This window comes from Hyaena hyaena, unplaced genomic scaffold, assembly GCF_003009895.1.
Source record: "Hyaena hyaena isolate Hyena2069 unplaced genomic scaffold, ASM300989v1 scaffold_380, whole genome shotgun sequence".
Classification (NCBI taxonomy): domain Eukaryota; kingdom Metazoa; phylum Chordata; class Mammalia; order Carnivora; family Hyaenidae; genus Hyaena; species Hyaena hyaena.
Window position 1 is genome coordinate 1143160 of NW_024081013.1, and position 19603 is coordinate 1162762.

At 51.7% G+C, this 19603-nt stretch overlaps 1 protein-coding gene across 4 annotated transcripts in view; it reads left to right on the forward strand.

Annotated features, from left to right (window-relative positions):
- Window positions 1-19603, forward strand: part of PTPRE (protein tyrosine phosphatase receptor type E) — a 163872-nt gene that overhangs the window by 34722 nt on the left and 109547 nt on the right. Inside the window, exon 1 of one of the 4 annotated variants that reach the window (XM_039250746.1) lies at window positions 226-364. The exons of the other annotated variants lie outside the window; for them this stretch is intronic. The gene's annotated coding sequence lies outside the window, so the exon portion shown is untranslated. Of the gene's footprint in view, window positions 1-225; window positions 365-19603 lie in introns of those variants that run through there. 4 annotated transcript variants of the gene reach the window in all.

Consider the following 19603-nt stretch of genomic DNA (forward strand, 5'->3'; position numbering starts at 1 on the left):
GCCGCAGAGTCCCTCACACTCTCCAACCCCAGATTAGACTGGTGGGCTGGGAGGAACCATGCCCAGGGCAGGGCCTCCTCACTGGGGTGGGCAGTGCTGGCTGGGGGTTGTGATGGTGGTGGTTGGTGAGGGGACTCTGACGTGGCTGCAGACTTTGGGACGGAAGGAGGAAGTGGTTCCCATTGGTATTGGGCTGGGGAGTCTAATGAGAAGTAATGGGGTGGCCACGACAGTTGGGGAGCTCAACCTGATGAAACCCGAGAGCAGGTGACGTGCTCCCTTCGGGGAGACGTGTCACCTCCAGGGGCAGGGTGGAGGGCAGCAGTCATTCGGGGCCCCGCTGCCAGAAGAGCTGAATTCCAGGGTAAGTTTCTGTGCAGAGGGTGTGATGCGGATCCAGGAACCAGACTGAGGGATAAAGCAGGGCTGGAGGTTAAGAGTAAGACCACAGCTATGGTGTCCTAGAGAGAGCATGGTGGTCAAGGCCAGATGGACAGCTCTGGGAGGTAGGCAGTAGGTATTGATTGGATGGGTGGATGGGTAGGTGGATGGGTAGGTGGGTGGGTAGGTGGGTGGATGGGTGGGTGGGGGCTGAGCAGGTGGGTGATCCACCCATGGATGCCTAGGTTGACGAAGCTAGAAAAATAAGCAAAGATCAGGCCACGAAGGCCTTATAAGGAGATGAGCATAGTGTGGAAAGCCATTTAGATTTTAAGCCAGAGGGTGACAAATGGCTCTGTGTGTATGAAAGATCCCTCTGATTTCATGGGGAAATAGGCTGCTGGAGGGACAGGAGTGGAAGCAAGGGACCGGTTGGAAGGCAGCTGCAGTAAAAGATGCCTTGAAACCAGATGAGTGACCATAGAATAAAGAAAGTGGGTGAATTCCACTCATGTTTAAAGAACACCATTCTCAGGAGGCAGTGACTTAGGTATTTGGGGTTCAAGAGGAAAGGCCCAGTGATGGCCCCCAGTTGATTAGGCAGCTGGGGGATGGCAGCACCTTCCATCAGGGTAGGGGACAGAAAGTGGGTCACATTTGGGAAGAGGGAGGGGTCACCCCGACAGTCATAGTGCCTGTGACACTCGGTGGCACCGATCTGTCTGCAAGCACCCCTTCCCCGGGCTTCCCCACCCCTTCCCTACAACCGCAGAACTTAGCTCAGTGCTGGTACGTGGTGCGGGTTTAGGTCATTGGTCTGACTGGTAAACGCGGAGCTGGGATTGGGCGGTCTCTAAGAGCCGTGTCACTCCTGTGACATGGGGCATAGCAGGGGCACTTGAGGAACTGGCAGGTCAATGTGGAGAAGCTTCCAGAGCAAACCGGCTGTGGGGAAAAGGTCTCCGTGTCTGGGCTGCGTCTCAAGCCTGAGGCAAAGTGCCAGCCAGGCTTCGGGCTCCTTGTCCCCGGGCACCTGTGTGTCTCGTTGCTCCAGGCTCTTGTTTGAGGAGCCCCTTTCTCATGACGAATGTCACAAACACTGAATGTCACCCTTGTTGCAAAGGAAGCTGATGTGGATGGGCTGTGTGTTGCCTTCCTCCACAAGAACAGGGTTTGGCAATAAACCAAAGACTCAGTATTACGACATGTCCTCGGGGAAGTAGGTCACGTGTCCCCAGGAGAGTCACAGAGGCCAAGGAGAGTGAGAGGTTTGGGCTGAGGAGGGCTTTGTTTTTCTCAAAGCTCCAAAGAGTGGGGTCCAGGAGCCATTTTGTTTTCCCACCAGTGATATGTGTCCTTCCCTAGGATTGGTCATCTCCCCCACCCCCGCCCCAGGTCTGCACCTTCTTGCTCTCAGATAAATGAACATAGAATCGCATTCTCTGTCTTGCCCGTAGCTGACCCCTGGGCGATCCTTGCCATTGTTGGGGTCTCTCCGGGTCCTGCCTTATGTAGTTGAGGAAGAGAAGGTGGTAGCTCACCTCTGTGGGGTGTTTGCTCGTGACCTAGCGTGAGTCCATGGAGGGTCCACTGCAAAGCTTTCCTCGAGTTTCAGAGAGAGGCCTTGGTGAGTGGGACGGCGTTGCCTTGTGGTGAGGTGGCCCAAGATGGACCTGGGAGGGACGCAGCAGAGGAGCATCGTCAGATCCTGAGGGTCGGTTAGAGAAGCGTTGGCCGAGCTGAGGTATGACAGAGGCCGGGCAAGGGGCACCGGAGGACGGCTTCCTCCTTCTGGCTCGTGTCCCTTCACAGTCAGGGAGGAGAGTGGGTCCCTCAACAACCCAGGTGTGAAGGCACCACAGGTGGTAATTCTCCTTCAGGAACAGGAGAAAGGGGGACCTTCTGGTTCCTTACCATTGTTCCCAAAGTATGTTCGCTCCCCTCCCTCCCCTGAGACAGTCGCAGACCACTGATGGCGGCACCGACTGACCTTCACAGTGAAGGACTTTGCCGCTCGTGGGGGGGCGGCTTCGGCCAGACTCCAGCTAGAGAGACTCCACGAGCCCAGAGCATAAGACTTTTATTTCTCGCACTTTCCTTAGCTTGCCTCAAAGACATTTCCATTTTCTCAATATTCTGTCCCCAAGATGTGGTAATGTTCTTGGTTCTGTGTTGGAAATGTGTCCTTAGGACAAAGTGTGGTGCAAAGGAAATGATAATTTTTCCCTCTAAGTGATTTCATATTTATGTTAAAGGATAAATACCTAAGATGCACTGACACCCTCAAGTGACTGAAAATAAATATACGGGGGAGCCTGGGTGGCTCAGTCAGTTGAGCATCAGATGTTGGCTCAGGTCACGATCTCAAGGTTTGTGAGTTCGAGCCCCGCGTCGGGCTCTGTGCTGACAGATCAGAGCCTGGAGCCTGCTTCCAATTCTGTGTCACCCTCTCTCTCTGCCCCTCCCCTGCTTGTACTCTGTTTCTCTCTCTCAAAAATAAAGATGAAAATAATTAAAAATACATATGTATTTATGTAATTCAGTTATTAAATAAAATAATGTATTTACTTAATTGGAGACTGCACTAGAGCCGAAGCACGAAGAGAAAACATGCACTAAAATATATGGAAGGAGAATGGCCGTTTGTGCAGGTCCCATTTGGCTGATATTCAGCACATACTACGTGGCTGATGACGTTCCAGGCCCTGGGAGGAAGGAGATGAGAAATCGGATGCTGCCCTCATTTCAGGGCCAGTAAATAAAGGACATATGCACAGGGATGTTGACTGTGGGGGAAAAAAAAGCACAAAATGTGAAGACATATCAGGGAAAGTTTGAAGAAAGATGGGTTCCACTTATGGGTCACGGAACATTCTGTAGCCCATCGGAGGCACACTTCAGATGTATAAGCGCTGACAGGGTAGGATTCCTGCGATGCATTCATCAGTGAGAAGAGCCAGACGCACTAGTGCGTGGTCATCTCCCCAGAGCTTACATCTGTGAGCACTTGGCTGTCGATAACCGTGTGCACGGGGAAAGATGTGCTAAGGTGCATTGCAGGTTATCACTCACTCCCAGCATGCAGTGATGTGTTGTTCAAGAACAAAGGTGTGCAGAGACACACTGTGGGTCATCACATATTTGTACTGGAAAACCACCTGACTTCTAACATTTAGTAGACAGACTCAAATGGCCTGATCTCCCAACCAGGATTGGCAGAAACATAGTGACAGTACATCACCAAAGGTCAGTGTCCCTGGAGTTCAGGGGAATGGTAATGCCCAAGGGTCTGGGTTTTATCCTGGAAGCCGGGAGAGCATGCCTTCTGAGCCCAGGAGGGGGAGTATAGACTCAGCACACCAACAGAGAGTTTAAGAACATGCACCCCTCCCCCTCCACCATCGCCTCTTTTTTTTAATAGGCTTTGTTTTTTAGGGAAGTTTTACTTTCACAGAAAAATTGAGTGGAAAGTTACGAGATTTCTCCTGTACCCCTTACCCCACACATGCAAATCTTCTATCAACATCTGGCACCAGTGACACCTCCTTACGTCTTCAAGTCCATGGTTTACATTAGGGCTCACTCTCGATGGCATCCATTCTGTGGGTTTTGACAAAGGCACATGACGTGTATCCGTCATAGTGCCCTACAGAATAGTGGCACTGCCCTAGACATCCTCTGTGGCCCACCCATCCATCCCTCCCTCTCTCCACATCTCTGGCAGCCACTAATATTCTTTTACTGTCTTCACAGTTTTGCCTTTTCCAGAACGTTGTTTGGTTGGAATCATACATATTTGTAGCCTTTTCAAATTGGCTTCTTTCGCTCAGCATGGGCATGGGGTCCTTCGTGTCTTTTCTTGGCTTGGTACTGCGCTTCGTTTTCGTGTGGATGGTGGCTCATTGTCTGGGTGCCTCACAGTTTACTTATCCATTCCCCTGGTGGAGGACATCTTGGTTGCCTCCAAGTTTTGGCAAAATTATGAATAAACATTCGTATGCAGTTGTCTGTCGACATTAAGTTTTCAGCTCTTTGCGGTAAACGCCGAGGAGCACGATTGCTGGATCGTGTGATAAAATTATGGTTTTTGTAAGAAAATGTCAAACTGTCTTGCAAAGTGGCTGCACCATTTTGCGTTCGCAGCAAGGAATGGAAGTTTCTGTTGCTGCACGTCCTTGCCAGCATTTGGTGTTGTCAGTGTTCTGGATTTGGGCCATTGTAACAGGTGGGTAGTGATATCTCTTCGTTTTAATTTGCATTTTCCTGATGACATCCATGTGGACCATCTTCTCCTGTGCTGATCTGTCATCTGTATGTTTCTTCATGAGGTCGCCGTTTGGGTATTTTGCCCATTTTTTTAAGGATTGGAAGTTCTTTTTTTTTTTAAGTTTATTTATTTATTTTGAGAGAGACAGAAAGGGGTGGGGTGAGATAGAGAGAGAGAGAGAGAAAGAGAGAAGAATCCCAAGCAGGATCCTCACTGTCAGCATGGAGCCCAACGTGGGGCTCGAACTCACGAACTGTGAGATCATGACCTGAGCTGAAATCAAGAGTCAGACACTTGGGACGCTTGGGTGGCTCAGTCAGTTAAGCATCTGACTTTGGCTCAGGTCATGATCTCTCAGTTCCTGAGTTCGAGCCCCACATCAGGCTCTGTGCTGACAGCTCAGAGCCTGGAGCCTGCTTCAGCTTCTGTGTCTCCTTCTCTCTGCCCATCCCCTGCTCATGCTCTGTCTGTCTCTCTCTGTCTCTGTCTCTCTTTCTCAAAGATAAATAAATATTAAAAATTAAAAAAAAAGAAAAAAGAGTCAGACACTTAACCAACTGAACCACCCAGGCACTCCTGCCCATTTTTCAGTCAGTTGCTTATTTTCGTATCGTTGAGTTTTGAGAGTTCTTTGTGTATTGTTGATAACAGTCTTTTATCAGATATGCCTTTTGCAAATGTTTTTCTCCCAGGCTGTGGCTTATCTTCTCATTCTCTTGACGTGGTCTTTTGCAGGGCAGCAATATTTAATTTTAATGAAGTTCAGCTTATTGGTTCTTTCTTTCAAAGATGGTGCCTTTGACGGTGCATCTTGAAAGGCGTGGCCACACCCAGGGGCATCTAGATTTTCTCCTACGTGATCTTCTAGGAGCTTTTAGTTTTCAGTTTTGCATTTAGGTCTGTGATCCGTATTGAGCTAATTTTTGTGAAGGGCTTAAGTTCTGTGTCTACATTTATTTTATTTTTTTGCAAGGCGGTGTCCAATTGCTCAAGCACCATCTGTTGAAAAGACTGTGTTTCCTCCATTGTATTGGCTTCATTCCCTTGTCAAAGATCAGTTGACTGTATTTATGTGGGTCTATTTTTGGGCTCAATGTTCTGTTCCATTGGCCTATTTGCTCATTTTTGTGCCCATACCACACTGTCTTGACGACTATGGCTTTATGGTGAGTCGTGAAGCCAGATAGTGCCTGTCCTTCAGCTTTGTCGTCCCTCAGTATTGTGTTGGTTACTCTGGGTCCTTTGCTTCTTTGTACAAATGGTAGCATGGGTTTGTCAGATCCATAAAATAGCTTGCTGGGAACTTGATTGTGTTTGCATTGAATTTATAGATCACGTTGGGAAGAACTGATGTCTTGACAACATTGACTCATCTAGTCCTGTGTGCTGGGACCTGGGGACTTGGGTGCTGGTCACCATACGGTCAGATGGCAGCGTCTGAGGTGGAGCTGAAGGCGAAGTGGGCTTTACAGGGAGAGTGCACTTCCTCCGGTCAGCCGCCAGTGTCCACACCGTGCCCCAAGTGGGGCAAACATCTCCTAAGCCAATGCGGGGTTGGACTCCAGGGAAGGAATAGTTCAAGAAAATGAATAATGAGGAAAGCCTCCTCTATCTGAGAGCCAAGATTTCTTATCTGCTCATTTAAAAAGTCCTTTATCAACTTGTCTGGAGCTTGGGCCTTTGTGTGTCTTCTTTCCCTTATGCACTCGGGCCTCCTGGGGTTCTTTCTGCCCCCTGTGCATCCAGGTCCAGCAGTTCTGTCTGCCTGGGGTCTGGTTACCTCTAGGCCTGAGCTCCTAGGATCACACACACACACACACACACACACACACACTGTAACTCTATCCCTGGAGCCTGCAGTGGGCCCAGCCTATCTCTGGATGGTGTGAATTTGCCATCACCCGCGCCTCGCCTGAATGTGTGACCGCTTGGCTCCGTTAGCCCCCCGCGTGGCTTTTTCTTACACAGAAGCGAGTGGTCTCCCCCCCCCACCCCCCCTGCTGTGGGTGTCCATTCAGACGATGCCAATAGGCTGGCTGGTCCGGGCTGAGCCGGGGGTCAGGAGGCGGCTCTGCTCAGCCTGCACGTGTCCAGTGTGTGTGTGCGGCCTTCTCTGGGGCGCATAAATGCTTTTTTCAGCTCGCACAAATGTGAGAGATTAGACATTCAGCAAAACACCCCAGCTGCGGCGTAGCCGTTTCGAGGCATCGCTGGGGACAGCCTCCCCTTTTCGGAGCGGGGCAGGAGGGAGGCGCGAGGAGAACAGCGCTCGGCTTGTTGGGCCTTTTGTAGGGCACCGGGCGTGGGGGTTCTGAGAATACGTCCTCAGAGGCCTCTGTGTGCGGCGGGGGTTGTATTTAGAAGGGAGGCTGCTTGGTAGAGGCCAGCCGTGGGCTGGGGGCCGGTCAGCAGCGCAGGGACGGGGTGTGGGGCCCTCCTGGTCCCGACAATGACCTGAGGCCAGCACACAGGGCAGGGACCGAGGCGGGGCGCCCCCCTGCTCTGTGACACCCGTCGGGTGCGCCGGCGCGGGGACAGCCCACAGCCCCAGGGACTGGCATCCTCACTGCTGTGGGACTCTCCCTCCCCGCGACTGTCTGCCCCCCCAGCATCACTGCCTTGGTGGCCATGAATCTCTTTGCGTGTTGGGGTGGTTGCCGCCCATCCCCGCACATGACGTGAGCAGCACTGACGGAGTGGGATCGGGACCGCGTTGCTCACGCTCTGCTCCAGGCCTGCTGTGAGGACCTGGCAGGCTGCCGTGGAATGAATGAATGAGTGGGCGAGTGAACGAATGAGTGGATGAATGAGTGGCAAAAGAAGACGGGAAGTGCGGCTTGCGTGAGACTTCCATACGATCGCCAGGGAGATGCTCGTTCCGGGCGGTGGAATTCTTCTTCAGGAATTACTGGGTTGTTTTAATTCCATTAAACAATTACCGTTCATTGTCTTTTTTATTCTTGAAGTTCTAGGGAAACTTCAGGGAAACACAGTAAACATTCGGTCCTTCCTCTTTGCTGGGGGGCGGGGGTTGTGGGCCGTCTGGCCACCCGGGTCCGTGGCTCCAGCCCCTAATGGGGGGGAAGCGGCCCCTGACACAGGGCCCTGCACCCGCCCCCGCCGACGCCCAGGGAGTGTAGGCACTGTGCTAGGTCTCCCGGCACTGGATGCCCTGCAGCCAACAAAGCAGCCTCATCTCTGGAACCCCCACCTCCTCCTGTGCCCAGCCAGGTAGGGAGCTGTGCTCAGGGTTCAGGCGCATCACATTTTGTAAGGGAGGAAGGAACGACCCCCTGACCCCAGGAAGCCCTCTGGCTGCTCACATCACTGTCTCCTGGAAACTAACGATGCTGGTTATTAAGAGGGTTGGTTTTTCCCCTGCATCTGGCTCTGGGGTCAAGCCTCTGGGAGAGTCTATGCTGCACATGTAACAGGTTCAGGTAGAGAAAGTGCTCTGAGTTCGCGTTTCCTTAACGCCGCCAGTTAGAGTGGGTGAAGCCCTCATCTCCACGGCCCACCCACGGCCATCACTGCTTTGCAGCCCCCTCTCCTCCCCCGTAAAGATGTGCCGGGCCACTGCCCACGCTCTCCCTGGGATCACAGGTGCCTCCCACCAGGGAAAGACAAGGTGTACTTGTGAAATACAGCCGTTCCTTTTGGTTTAAGGTCAGTGGAGGGTAAACACGGGGATGAGTCAGCGGTGGTTTGGAAAAGTAGTTCGCCGGCCCAGTGTTTTGAGGCGTCAGTGACGATCCACAGAATGTATTAGAGCAAGGTCATGGCACGGTCAGATCTTAAAAGATAGCAAGGGGCCACGCAACGAGGCTTGGAGACGATGTGGGAGGCTGCTATGGGAGTGCGTTCATCACACGAGCAAACATTGGTGAAACACCAAGTACGGACCAGGCTGGCGTTGAGTGCTGGAGGGAGAATTGGAGATGGCAGTGCTTTTAAATTGAACACAGACAAAAGTAAGCCGAGCTGAGACCAGAGCTGGTCAGGAAAAACGAGTTTGCAGCGGGCTCACAGCAGCGGGATGAGGCTGGGGCGCTGTGTGTCGGTCGGGAGCAGCCTGAGGCGTAGTTAACATTTGCTGACCCTGGGGACTTGTTTTATTGTCATGATCCGTGGGGCTGGAGTTACTGGCATTTAGTGGGTAGAAGCCTGGGGTGCACTGGACACACCCTCGTGACAAAGGATCATCTGGTCCAAATGTCAACCCGCAGAAGTAGAGAAACCCAAGGTGAAGGTCATGTCTGCATGGGTAGGAAGAAGGGGCCTTGCCGTCCACAGGAAGCAGGGCCTGGGAGAGGAGCTGGCCTGCAGCCACACACCAAATCGGGGGCGGCGGGTGGGGGGCGCTTCAGACTCCTGTGCAGAGGTGGAAATGTGCATCTGGAGACCTCTACTAAGAGGGGTGGGGGTCACGGGCGAGAATCATCTACTGATGTCAGAGGAAGGATGTACATCGGAGGAGGGGATCCGGGGAGGACCATTATGATGGCTGCTAGGTCCCCATGAGCCACGAGGAAATGCGCTCACCTATGATACGGAGGGCCCTCTTCTGCCCTTCTGCTGGGACCAGCAGACAGCCGTAGGCCCGTTCTCCACGCTGCGCACACACACACTGGCCAGCCCACGTGTCTGAGATGCTCCCCCTTGCATCCAATCAACTCCCACTCTTTCTTCAGCTCTCAAGACCGCTTCCTACATGAAGTCCTCCCTGACTGCTAGTCCCATCCAGGTTGCCTTCTCTCAAAGAACCACATGTGTTCATGTTTCTTGTCTCAAAGAACATGCGATGAACATCTGTCTCCCCCACTGCCCTAGAAACTTGCTGAGAGCCAGATGGGCTCCTGAGCTGGCCCATCGGGGTGTCTTCAGAGCCCAGCTCTGGGCCGAGGCATCCATCTCCAGCCCCCGTGCCCGCCTCCAGAGCTGCCCGAGTGAGAAAGCTGCCATGTCATTCCTGCAGGAGAAGCCAGGCCTCATACCTTTCATCTCCCAAACTTTCCATCCCTTGGTGAAATGGTCCAGTTTTCCTTTGTGAAAGCGAGAGTCAGGGTGGACATTCACCCCTGGTCTTTGACTCTTCCTCCTGGTTTCGTCAGCCTTTGCTGCTGAGATCCCCTCCTTGCAAAATTAATTATTTGAAGCGGAACCCAGTGTAGCAGCAGCCCATCACCCACTCTGGCTGCAAGGTATCCTTTTCTTCTATTGAATTCAGACCTTCAGAAATATATTTTGATAGACGATACTTCCGGCTGTCTCTAAGAATTAATGAAATTCTTATTTCTTTGGCCCTTGGCTAACTGTGGAGAATTCTCAATTTTAAGGGAAAGATTTACTTCTTTATTAATAAACCTAAGTGCCTTGGCAATTCTTCCCGTTTTCCGAGGGTGCTGGCGTTGTAGGGCGATTCGTTCTTCTCGCGAAGGTACAGGTTGCTAACGCTCAGGAATATCGCTCAGGGGAATGTGAGCTTTGTTCAAGTCGTGATTTTTCAAAGAGCATCTCTGCGCCGGTGACTGCCGCTAAGAGTTTCCTTCCCACCAGGCGCTCGGTTCTATACTTTTCAGAGCACGGGCTTGTCCGCAGTCTCCTGGGGGTCAGCTTTTGCTGGGAGCGTGGGGGGTCCCTGGCTCGCCCTGGACCTGCGCCCTGGCTACCTGACGGGGCCGGCCAGCCTTTCCTGCGTTCTCGCTCCCAAATACCGTGAACACATTCGGGCTTTAAATGCCTCCTGTCCCAAGTCCCCAGAACCCCTTTGAAGAACCTGCGTTCTGCTTCTGAACGTCGGTCTAAGATGCATTTGCTTAATGCATATGTCACTACGGCAGCGGGTGGCTTTGACTTCTCCAGAAGTTTCTTTAATTTTAGCTTCCATATGATATTTTTATGCTCATCAAATGGCAGGAAATAGTTGCTGGTTCCCTAAATGTTATCATTCCAAACATCACAGGAATGGCAAGGATCTTTCGAAGACAAAAGACGTGCTTCGATTAGTAATTCCCATGGTAACTATTAGAGCTCGCTCCCCCCCCCCACCACCGCCCTTCTGTGGCTATTTTAAGTACTTAAATTGATTTGCATCCCTGTGGAAATGTGGGGAAAGCGTGGATGGAGTACATCCACTCCACCAGGAGCTTGGGGGTTTTTCTGTTACTAACGGTGTTCTCTCCACACCTTGCCAGTGAGAGCCAGATGCTCAGTGGAAGTGCTGGCATTCCTTTAAAATAGGAGGGAATCGTGATTCCCCTTTGTATTCCTTTCACAGTTTATGCTAGAACAAAAGTATGTAAATGATTTTTTTAAAGCGTATTTATTTTGAGACAGAGAGTGCACATGGGGGAGGGGCAGAGAGAGAGAGAGAGAGAGAAGGAGAGAGAGAATCCCAAGCAGGCTCGCGCTGACACTGTGGAGCCCGAAATGGGGCTCGAACTCATGAACCGTGAGATCATGACCTGAGCTGGTGTCAAGAGTCGGATGCTTAACCGAGTGTGCCACCCAGGCTCCCCGAAACGATTGTGTTTTACATTCCCCTTACAGTTGACATTAGAGCATAAACATAAATGCATTTTGGTGGCCAAACACGAGGAACACAACAGGCTTCATTTCAGCTCAGTTTGGGGCCCCGTCCTCAGGTCAGTGAGGGGCTGAGCCTGGAAACCCCACTCCCCAGACCCGGGCTAGCTCAGGGCGAGATGGTCTCTCGCTTTGTCCCGCTCAGGACAGCAGGCACTCAGTTCACGGGCAGCGGCCACAGACCCACCCACACTGTTTTACTGCACTGGCCCCTTGGCCTGCACTGCCTTCCTCCTGGCTTTCATGCCGAGGCCCTGGGCTCCTGGATGCTTCTGTGTGGTCACTGGTGCCCCCGGTGATCTGCAGGCGTCCCCCATTGAGTGCGGACACCACAGCCATCGAACGGGGGAATGAATGGAGTGGGTGCGGGCTCACCGGTCTTCGCTCCCCCTCCAGAAGCCCCCGGAAGTGGATGGGCATTTCATCCTCCTTGGAACACGAGCAGCAGAAGGCCGGGAGGCCAGATGCACGGTGTCCACAGTCGGTGGGATTCGCTGTGTCGGATCTCCGTATAGCCCTCAGCAGGGGTGCGGGGGCCCTTGGACGCTCACGTCCTGGAGGGAATCGCTCGAAGGTTACTGATCATTTATTTTTCAAAGTGGGTCAGCTGAGACAGTGGTAGCTTTCTCGGACTGATATCACAGCCAAACATGCGCACACAAATTTTTTGTAGAAGGCTGTGGCCGTGGTAATGCTAAAAAATCAGGGTTTATTGAGCACATGCAGGGCCAGACACCAGAGAAGGTGCACATCATGGACGTTACCGTGCGCAGCCCGCACCCCACGGGGTGGCCAGCCACTCCCTTTGCCAGGCATTCCGGGGTTTGCCGGCATGCAGGAGGCTCAGCGTGAGGCTGCAGAGTCTTGGGCAAAGCAGGTCAAGTCGGTCACTCCGCACATCACCCCAGGGAAAAGGCAGACATCTCTCGTTTTGTAAATGGAAACCCCGTGGCTCCGAAAGCAAGGTGAGCAGCCAGGTTCTTCCTCTGGTAGGAAGGCCAGTTGCAGGTCAGACCCCAAATCCCCATGTTCTGACCACAGCGCCCAGGCCACGGCCGTGAGAGGCAGTTCTTCCATAGTTGAAGGCTCAAGGTCATCTATATGACCAACATCTTAAAAAGATTTAAGTGTCGGTTGCAGATCCCTATTCCGTTGTGAAAAGGAAATGGTAAAAATCAGAAAATGATTTTTTAAGTTTATATAAAAATTTTTAAAGTTTATTTATTTTTAGAGACAGAGTGGGGGAGGGACGGAAAGAGAGGGAGAGAGATCGAATCCCAAGCAGACTCTGTGCTGTCAGCACAGGGCCAGACCTGCGGCTGAAACTCATGAGCCACAAGACTGTGATCTGAGCCGAATTTAAGAGTAGGATGCTTAACTGACTGAGCCACCCAGACGCCCCCAGAAAATTATTTTTATTTTTTATTAAAATAGATTTTTTAATGTTTATTCATTTTTGAGAGACAGAGCATGAGCAGGGGAAGGGCAGAGAGAGGGGGAGACACAGAATTTGAAGCAGCTCCAGGCTCTGAGCTGTCAGCACAGAGCCTGATGTGGGGCTTGAACTCAGGAACTGAGAGATCATGACCTGAGCCAAAGTCAGATGCTTAATTCACTGAGCCACCCAGGAAGCCCAAGAAAATTATTTTTAAACAAAGTTCATGCCTAAAGATAAACAAGTTTGTTCTGTTGGAAATCAGGCTTTTGGTGGCAAAGAAACAAACACTCCCAGGGCAAGGTCAAGCCAGCGGCACTGTTCCCTTCCGTCCCTTAAGTCTGCCGATGCTAAGGGTCATCTGTCGTCCTGTTGTATGAGGAGTGCAGGATGCAAGAATATTCCTCTATTGACTGCATTTGTAGATTGACTTTTTAAAACCAAATCAGTTACTTTGCCTGTTTCTTTATACAGGATAAAAACAATTCCAGCCATGATCCAAAATAGTAGATCAAGTTAAAACATACTTGCAGAGAAGTGCGTGTCCGCTTTCCATGTACACACCTTGGATTTCCACAAAGGGAGACAGCTGTGTAGCCAGCACCCTAGTGAAGGACCGCAGCATGACCCAGCCCCCACTCCAGCCTCCTGGCGCTCTCTTCCAGTCCCTTCCAGGGGTATCCACTTTCCTGGCTTCCAACACCGTATATTCAGTTGGTCTGCTTTTGACTCTGTGTAAATGGAATCACACAGTGTGTAAAGTCTGTTTGTTTTAAGGTTCCTTGAATCCTGACGATATACAAGGAGCTGTGTAGATTCTCATTGAATGTCAATGGCTTGGCTTTGAGTGCATCCCAGCATGCTCTTATGGAAGTCTGTGTGTCCTGTACGGGTCCACACGGTTATCTCAGCAGACCAGTCCTGGAAGGCCATGCTTCCCCGATGACCAGCGCACGTGCTGTGCGGGCTCCGGAAGGCACTGCCGCTGTATAAATCATCCATGTACATTTCACCATCCCTGAGCTCAGCAGAGTGATTTGGCCTCTGTGCTGGGGAGTCTTGTGAACACTGAAGTCATGTGCACTTTGGGCTCGAGCAAACAAGTCAGGACAGTAGAGAGAAGCCACTAGTAGGTTTGAGGGGAGGTAGCGCTCCAAAGTCATCTTCCCCGGCAGCCCCCTGATGTGAAGGGCACAGCTGTCTCAACACACTGCCCCCTTCCAGCCCCGGGGTGCACCCAACAGCATGCTTGTCCATCCTGGCCATCGACCAATCCCGCCTCTAACATCCTGGGAGCCCTTGGCCAGTGCCTGGAAGCTCCCACCATTTCCAGCCTGCAGGCCGACATTACCTTTGTTATCTCTTGATAATCTGAGCTTTTCATCCCCAAGAAGGGCTGCACCATGTCGGGATGGTCCTTACCGACGGCGGCTTTGGGTGTGGACGCCACCTCCACCATGTGCTGGCTGAATGACTGAGCTCTGGGCTTCTTCCTCATCACCTCCGGTGCTTGACTCCGTGAACTCGGAGTCCTACAAGCTGGGTGTTTGCAAGCATTCAATTAAACACATTTTGTGGAAGCACCTTGCACATGTAGGCATCCGATAAATACCAGCTCCCTTTCCCTGGAGATAAGATGTGATTGCAACTGTGCCTTAAAATTCGGTCCTAAGCTTCCTGGCTGACAAGGCAAAAAGGAAAACACAATGGCTTGTATTGTTCTGGTCTGATTAAAAGAATGTTCCCAGGTTTTCAGGAAATATCAACACTTTCCTGGTGCTAGATTGGAAGACAACATTATTTTGAAAGCCTGAGGAATTCAGTTGATAGGGTTTGCAGCATTTTTTTTTTCCCACCAGAAGATGAAGACATCACCTTCTCATCTCCATAGCATGTATTAATCCCTTAATTAAAAAATACTTTCCTCCGGCTATAAATTAAGTACGGAGAGCTGATGCGTGGCACTTAGGATTGAGTCAGTTCTGTTTTTCCATTTCTTTACAACATAGAACAAAAGGGCATAACGTCAGGGTGACAGGAGGGAGATCTTCCTTTACCTGGTTTTCAGTGCCCCTGATGGCTTCGCATGTCTCTGTGAGGATGAAGGAGACGATGGCCATGCAAGTGTCCTGTGCACGTATGGCATCAGCATCTGTAAAGGAGAGGATCAGGCTGGGGGTCTTTTCTGCTATAAAGTTGCATGTCTGTAGGATCATAGTGAGTGTAAACTCTGGTTAATCAAAAGCCGAGTGAACTGTTGACACACGTTGTGGGTGCTTTGTGAAAGCGTGCTGGTTCTGGTTTGTGACGTAGCTTTTTGCTTCAAGGGCTCGGGGGGATTGGGTCAGAACCTGGCACTGCCTTTTAAAGAGGCATGGCTCTCTCATCTCCTCACCTGCCTGGAAATTTCAGAATTTGGATTCGTTTGCAGCTTCCACATGAATGATCAAAGCATTGCAGTTAGTTATTTGCTTTTTCTTTTTTTAAATTTTTTATTTATTTTTGAGAGAGAGAGACAGAGACAGAGTGCGAGCACGGGAGGGGCAGAGAGAGAGAGGAGACACAGAATCGGAAGCAGGCTCCAGGCTCTGAGCTATTAGCAAAGAGCCTGACGCGGGCTCAAACTCATGAACCATGAGATTATGACCTGAGCTGAAGTTGAACACTCAACCGACTGAGCCACCCGGTGCCCTGGTTATTTGTTTTTTCATAGAGGAACTTACACACACACAGACACACACACACAGACACACACACACACACACACAGAATAACGTGTAACCAAGGTGTTTCCCAGCTCTCAATCGTGGTGAGGTCCACGACACACAGAGTCCAGGGAGATGTGAAAGATAGGGGGCCACTCCATAAAGAGGTTCTTGGGGACCTTGTCCTCCACACACACACACACACACAGAATAACGTGTAACCAAGGTGTTTCCCAGCTCTCAATCGTGGTGAGGTCCACGACACACAGAGTCCAGGGAGATGTGAAAGATAGGGGGCCACTCCATAAAGAGGTTCTTGGGGACCTTGTCCTCCAAGGGCCTTCAGTGACCGAGATGTTACGGGGCACCAAGGGGACCCTGGGTCTCAGACTTGCCCCTTGAGAGGGAAGGACAGTGAGGGACCCCATCACAGTAACCATCACTTTGCAGATGGCAAGTGTGCGTTTGCAGAATTCCTTGGAACCAGAGCAAGCCCTCCACCTGGTCTCTGACCCCCCAGGGCCAGATTTCCATCCTCTAAAGCTGCTGATCCTGTCCCTCATTGCCTGCCCCCTCTGGGGGGGGTCCCCTTACCACCACTGACAACTCATATGTTGTACTTTGTTGTGTTGCACAAGGCACCTAATTAAATGCATCAAACGTAGCAGACATTTCATAAATCTCAGCTCGTCACCCGCTTACACATTGTAGCCACAGATGAAAGGAGATCGCCCACAAACGCTTCACTCGAAACTCAAGAGCTTGATTATTCTGACTATTCTTTTATTAACCCCACGGTGGGCTAAGGTTACTAATGGACGCAGTTTTCATCACAGCTGCTTTCATGAACAAGAGAACCTGGTATTTTCCCCTCGTGGTTGAAGGTTTTAGGTGGATGACGTTCCTTTTCTTGTCATAGGAATCGTTGGAGAAAGGCCATTTCATTTTAATTATGAATAGTTTGAATAATTAGTCATTTTAAAAATAAATCATCCTCCTCGACCCCCTGGAGAAATTTATTGGAGGCTAGTGGTTAGATAGGCTTCTATGTCATTAAAACTAATTGTAGCAAAAGCAACTGGGTCATTATCCTGTCCCGTATCTGACAGGCCACGGAGGCCTCACTGTCTAACACGCAAGAGCAAAGAGCTGTGTCCTTTGTCACGTGCAGAGGGCCCGCCGGTGTGTCACGAAGAACGGGAGTGTTACAGAGATTACCCGTACGGCATGAGGTGTGAGCGCCGTTCACACGTGTCCACACCTTGCTGACGTGGCGCTCACCACACCACTGGGGTGTGTGCAGACGTTCCCACCCCGCTGACGTCCGCCATACGGAGGACTGTGGCAAGGGTTTGGAGACGATGCCTGCCTGGCGTGTGTCACGCAGAGAGGCCACGCGGCAGGAGAGCCCGTGCGTGGTAGCCCTGGCCTTGCCGTCGTCATGGTTACGGGGATTCGATCCTCTGATAGAATGAGCACTGGGTAAGGAGGCTCCCTCCAGTCCTGGGGTGAATGCAAGGTGGTTCTTGGGCAAACCCTCAAGAGCCCATGATTTCTGGTTTAGTTGAAGCAGAAGGACACTACGTAGAAATACGGCAGCTCTGGAGTGAGGCTGCCAGCTCTCAACTGGCCAGACATGTGGGGCCGGGGGGGCAGTGGCTCGAGAAGGCTGGTCAGGACCCCTGCTGGGATGGCCAGGCCCATTCCGCTCACTTAGGCTCCTGCCAAGTTCAGACGTCCAGCTTCACGCAGTGTTCCCAACCTCGCCTTCCAGAGATTTTTACCTTTGCAGAAACCAGCCCTGATTTCCGTGAGCCAAACTGCCTTTGCATTTGTGCGTGAAACTTTGACCCAAGTTTTGGGTTAGGTGGAAGATAATAACTCAGGATCCTTGGCCAGGACACCCCAGGTAAACTATTGGCTTTTTAAGGAAATGGCGCTTCTTGACCATGAGGGAGCCTCACTGCAAGTGTCCTTCCGCTGGTCACTGGGTCGTGACCACTTCCTGCGCCGTGACCCCGGGGGACCGCTCCTCCACACGCAGCTCGTCTCCCAGGAAGTAACTTCTGGCCTGGGCACCAGGCGCCTGGGGTTTTCCTAATGTTGGGGGCAGACTCGCCCAGGGGCGGAAGGCACGCGTCCAGCCAGGCTTCTGTCAGGCCCTGCCTCTTACTGAGCACTTGACCTCCTGCAACTTGCTTCCAGCTCCTCGTGGGGATCGACGGGCCCCTACGTGTGGGCCGTCCAGGGTGGTAGCTTCAGGCCATCAGTGGCATTCTGAGCCCTGTGCTGTGGCCCCACCCCCTGCTACCCCCGGGGGACGGCACTGGACTTCTGTCCTTACCAGAGCTGCCCCTTCTCCGGACCTCACCCTCTCTCTTCATGGATATCAGCTGTGCCCTTGGATCATCGTCTGAAGCTGCCGGGGACATCATGTGTAGGGGCCTGCCCAGGGTCACCCACCCTCCCGCTGTGACCGTGTGCAGGGCCGGCCTGGGGAGCACACACGCTGGTCTCCCTCCTCCCTCGGACTTGGGTTACAGGACAGACCACCAGCCACGCACGAGGCAGGTGGGCCCCAGGGGTCCCTGCAAGTGTGTGGACATCCTGGTTCGGCTCTACCTCCCGCCTCTGACGTCTCCACATCGACCCAGATGCCTGACACAATGCAGATTGTTTGCTGAAGCAAATCAGACCCGTGCGTTTTAAGATAATTCTTTGAGCCGTAAGGAAAAAAAAAAAAAAGCCACAACTTTTTCCTGAGAACGACGGACACACTGCCTCCCAGTGGAAGAGGAGGGCTGACCTTTCTAGGTAGACAGAACAGAATGCCGGTGCAACATCGCAGTCTTCTGTGACGGTGCATTGTTCCCGGATGCGGTGCTGCATATTTGTGCTATAATGCCGTTCTTGTCTGCAAGTGAATACTGCAGTGTTCTTCCATGTGGAGGAGGGATTCGTTACAAGTTCGCGGAACTTCTTCAGTGGCGGCAGGGGGAAAATAGGTGCTTGTCCTCAGCAGAGTATACACAGAGCCTGGAGACAGTTTTGTTCATAGCTCAGTGATGTGTGAAGTCTCCAAAAGCTCACCTTTCGTTATGAACCCAACACTAGATAGAGATACTTAGTTTTTCCACTTTAAGATGCTACATCGACGTCAAGGTGTTCTTTGCCACTGGGCATTGTTTAGAAATATTTTTTTAATGTTTATTTTTGAGAGAGAGAGAGAGAGAGAGAGAGCAGAGGAGGGGCAGAGAGAGGGGGATGCAGAATCTGAAATAGGCTCCAGGTTCTGAGCTGTCAGCACAGAGCCCAATGCGGGGCTCAGACCTCTGAACTGCAAGATCACCACCTGAGCTGAAGTTGGACACTTAACTGACTGAGTCCCCCAGGCGCCCCATCACTGCCTGTTGTTTCAACGTTAGCCTCTGCTCGGTGCACGTTACATGGATTCTTAGTACTGACCTGGTTTAACGGGCCCCCAGGGGTACCTCCCCACCCCTCACCCGGACCACAGAATGGCCTCCATGTTTGCTCATGGACCCACTGTCCATGCTCAGTCCGTTCTCCCCTCGGCACCCACCAGGTGGCCTTCCTGTAGGGAGCAGGGAGGGATGTCCAGGCTCCCAGCCCCCTGCAGCCCCCTTGCAGCTTCTGCCCAAACCCAGATGCCTTTGCAGCACCCCAGGCCCCGCAAGCCTCCCGATCCAGACCCGCACTTGTGATGTAATACCTTCTGCATCCCGAGTTCAGCGCTGGGTCCCTCGTATGGATTGCCTCTCTTATTTACCCAGCACAGTGAGGATTATTGTTGCTATTTCCCATGTGAAGAGGGTAAGCCTCCAAAAGGTTAAATGACTTGTTGTAAGAGCAAAGCCAGGATTTAAATTATTTACCTTTTCCAGAATGTTCCATGTACTCTCTGGCTTCCTTGTCTTGGTTTATGTTCTCTGCCCAAGAATCTTATTCTTGACAAACATGTTCTGACTTTGGCCAAACCCAGGTTAGATTCCACGGCTTCCACATTTCAAAGCCCCCAGGCTGAGTGTGATCACAGAGCCCTGCATTTCAGTGATCGGATTATACGCCGATCTTTTGGAATTCTTTCAAGGGGAAGACCTGGAGCTCATAATCTTGTGGTTGGTTGGTTTGCTTTGATCTCTGGATCATCAGGATTTGGCACAGCTCAAGCCCATAGTCGATACTCAATGAATGGTAATTGCTGGTGTA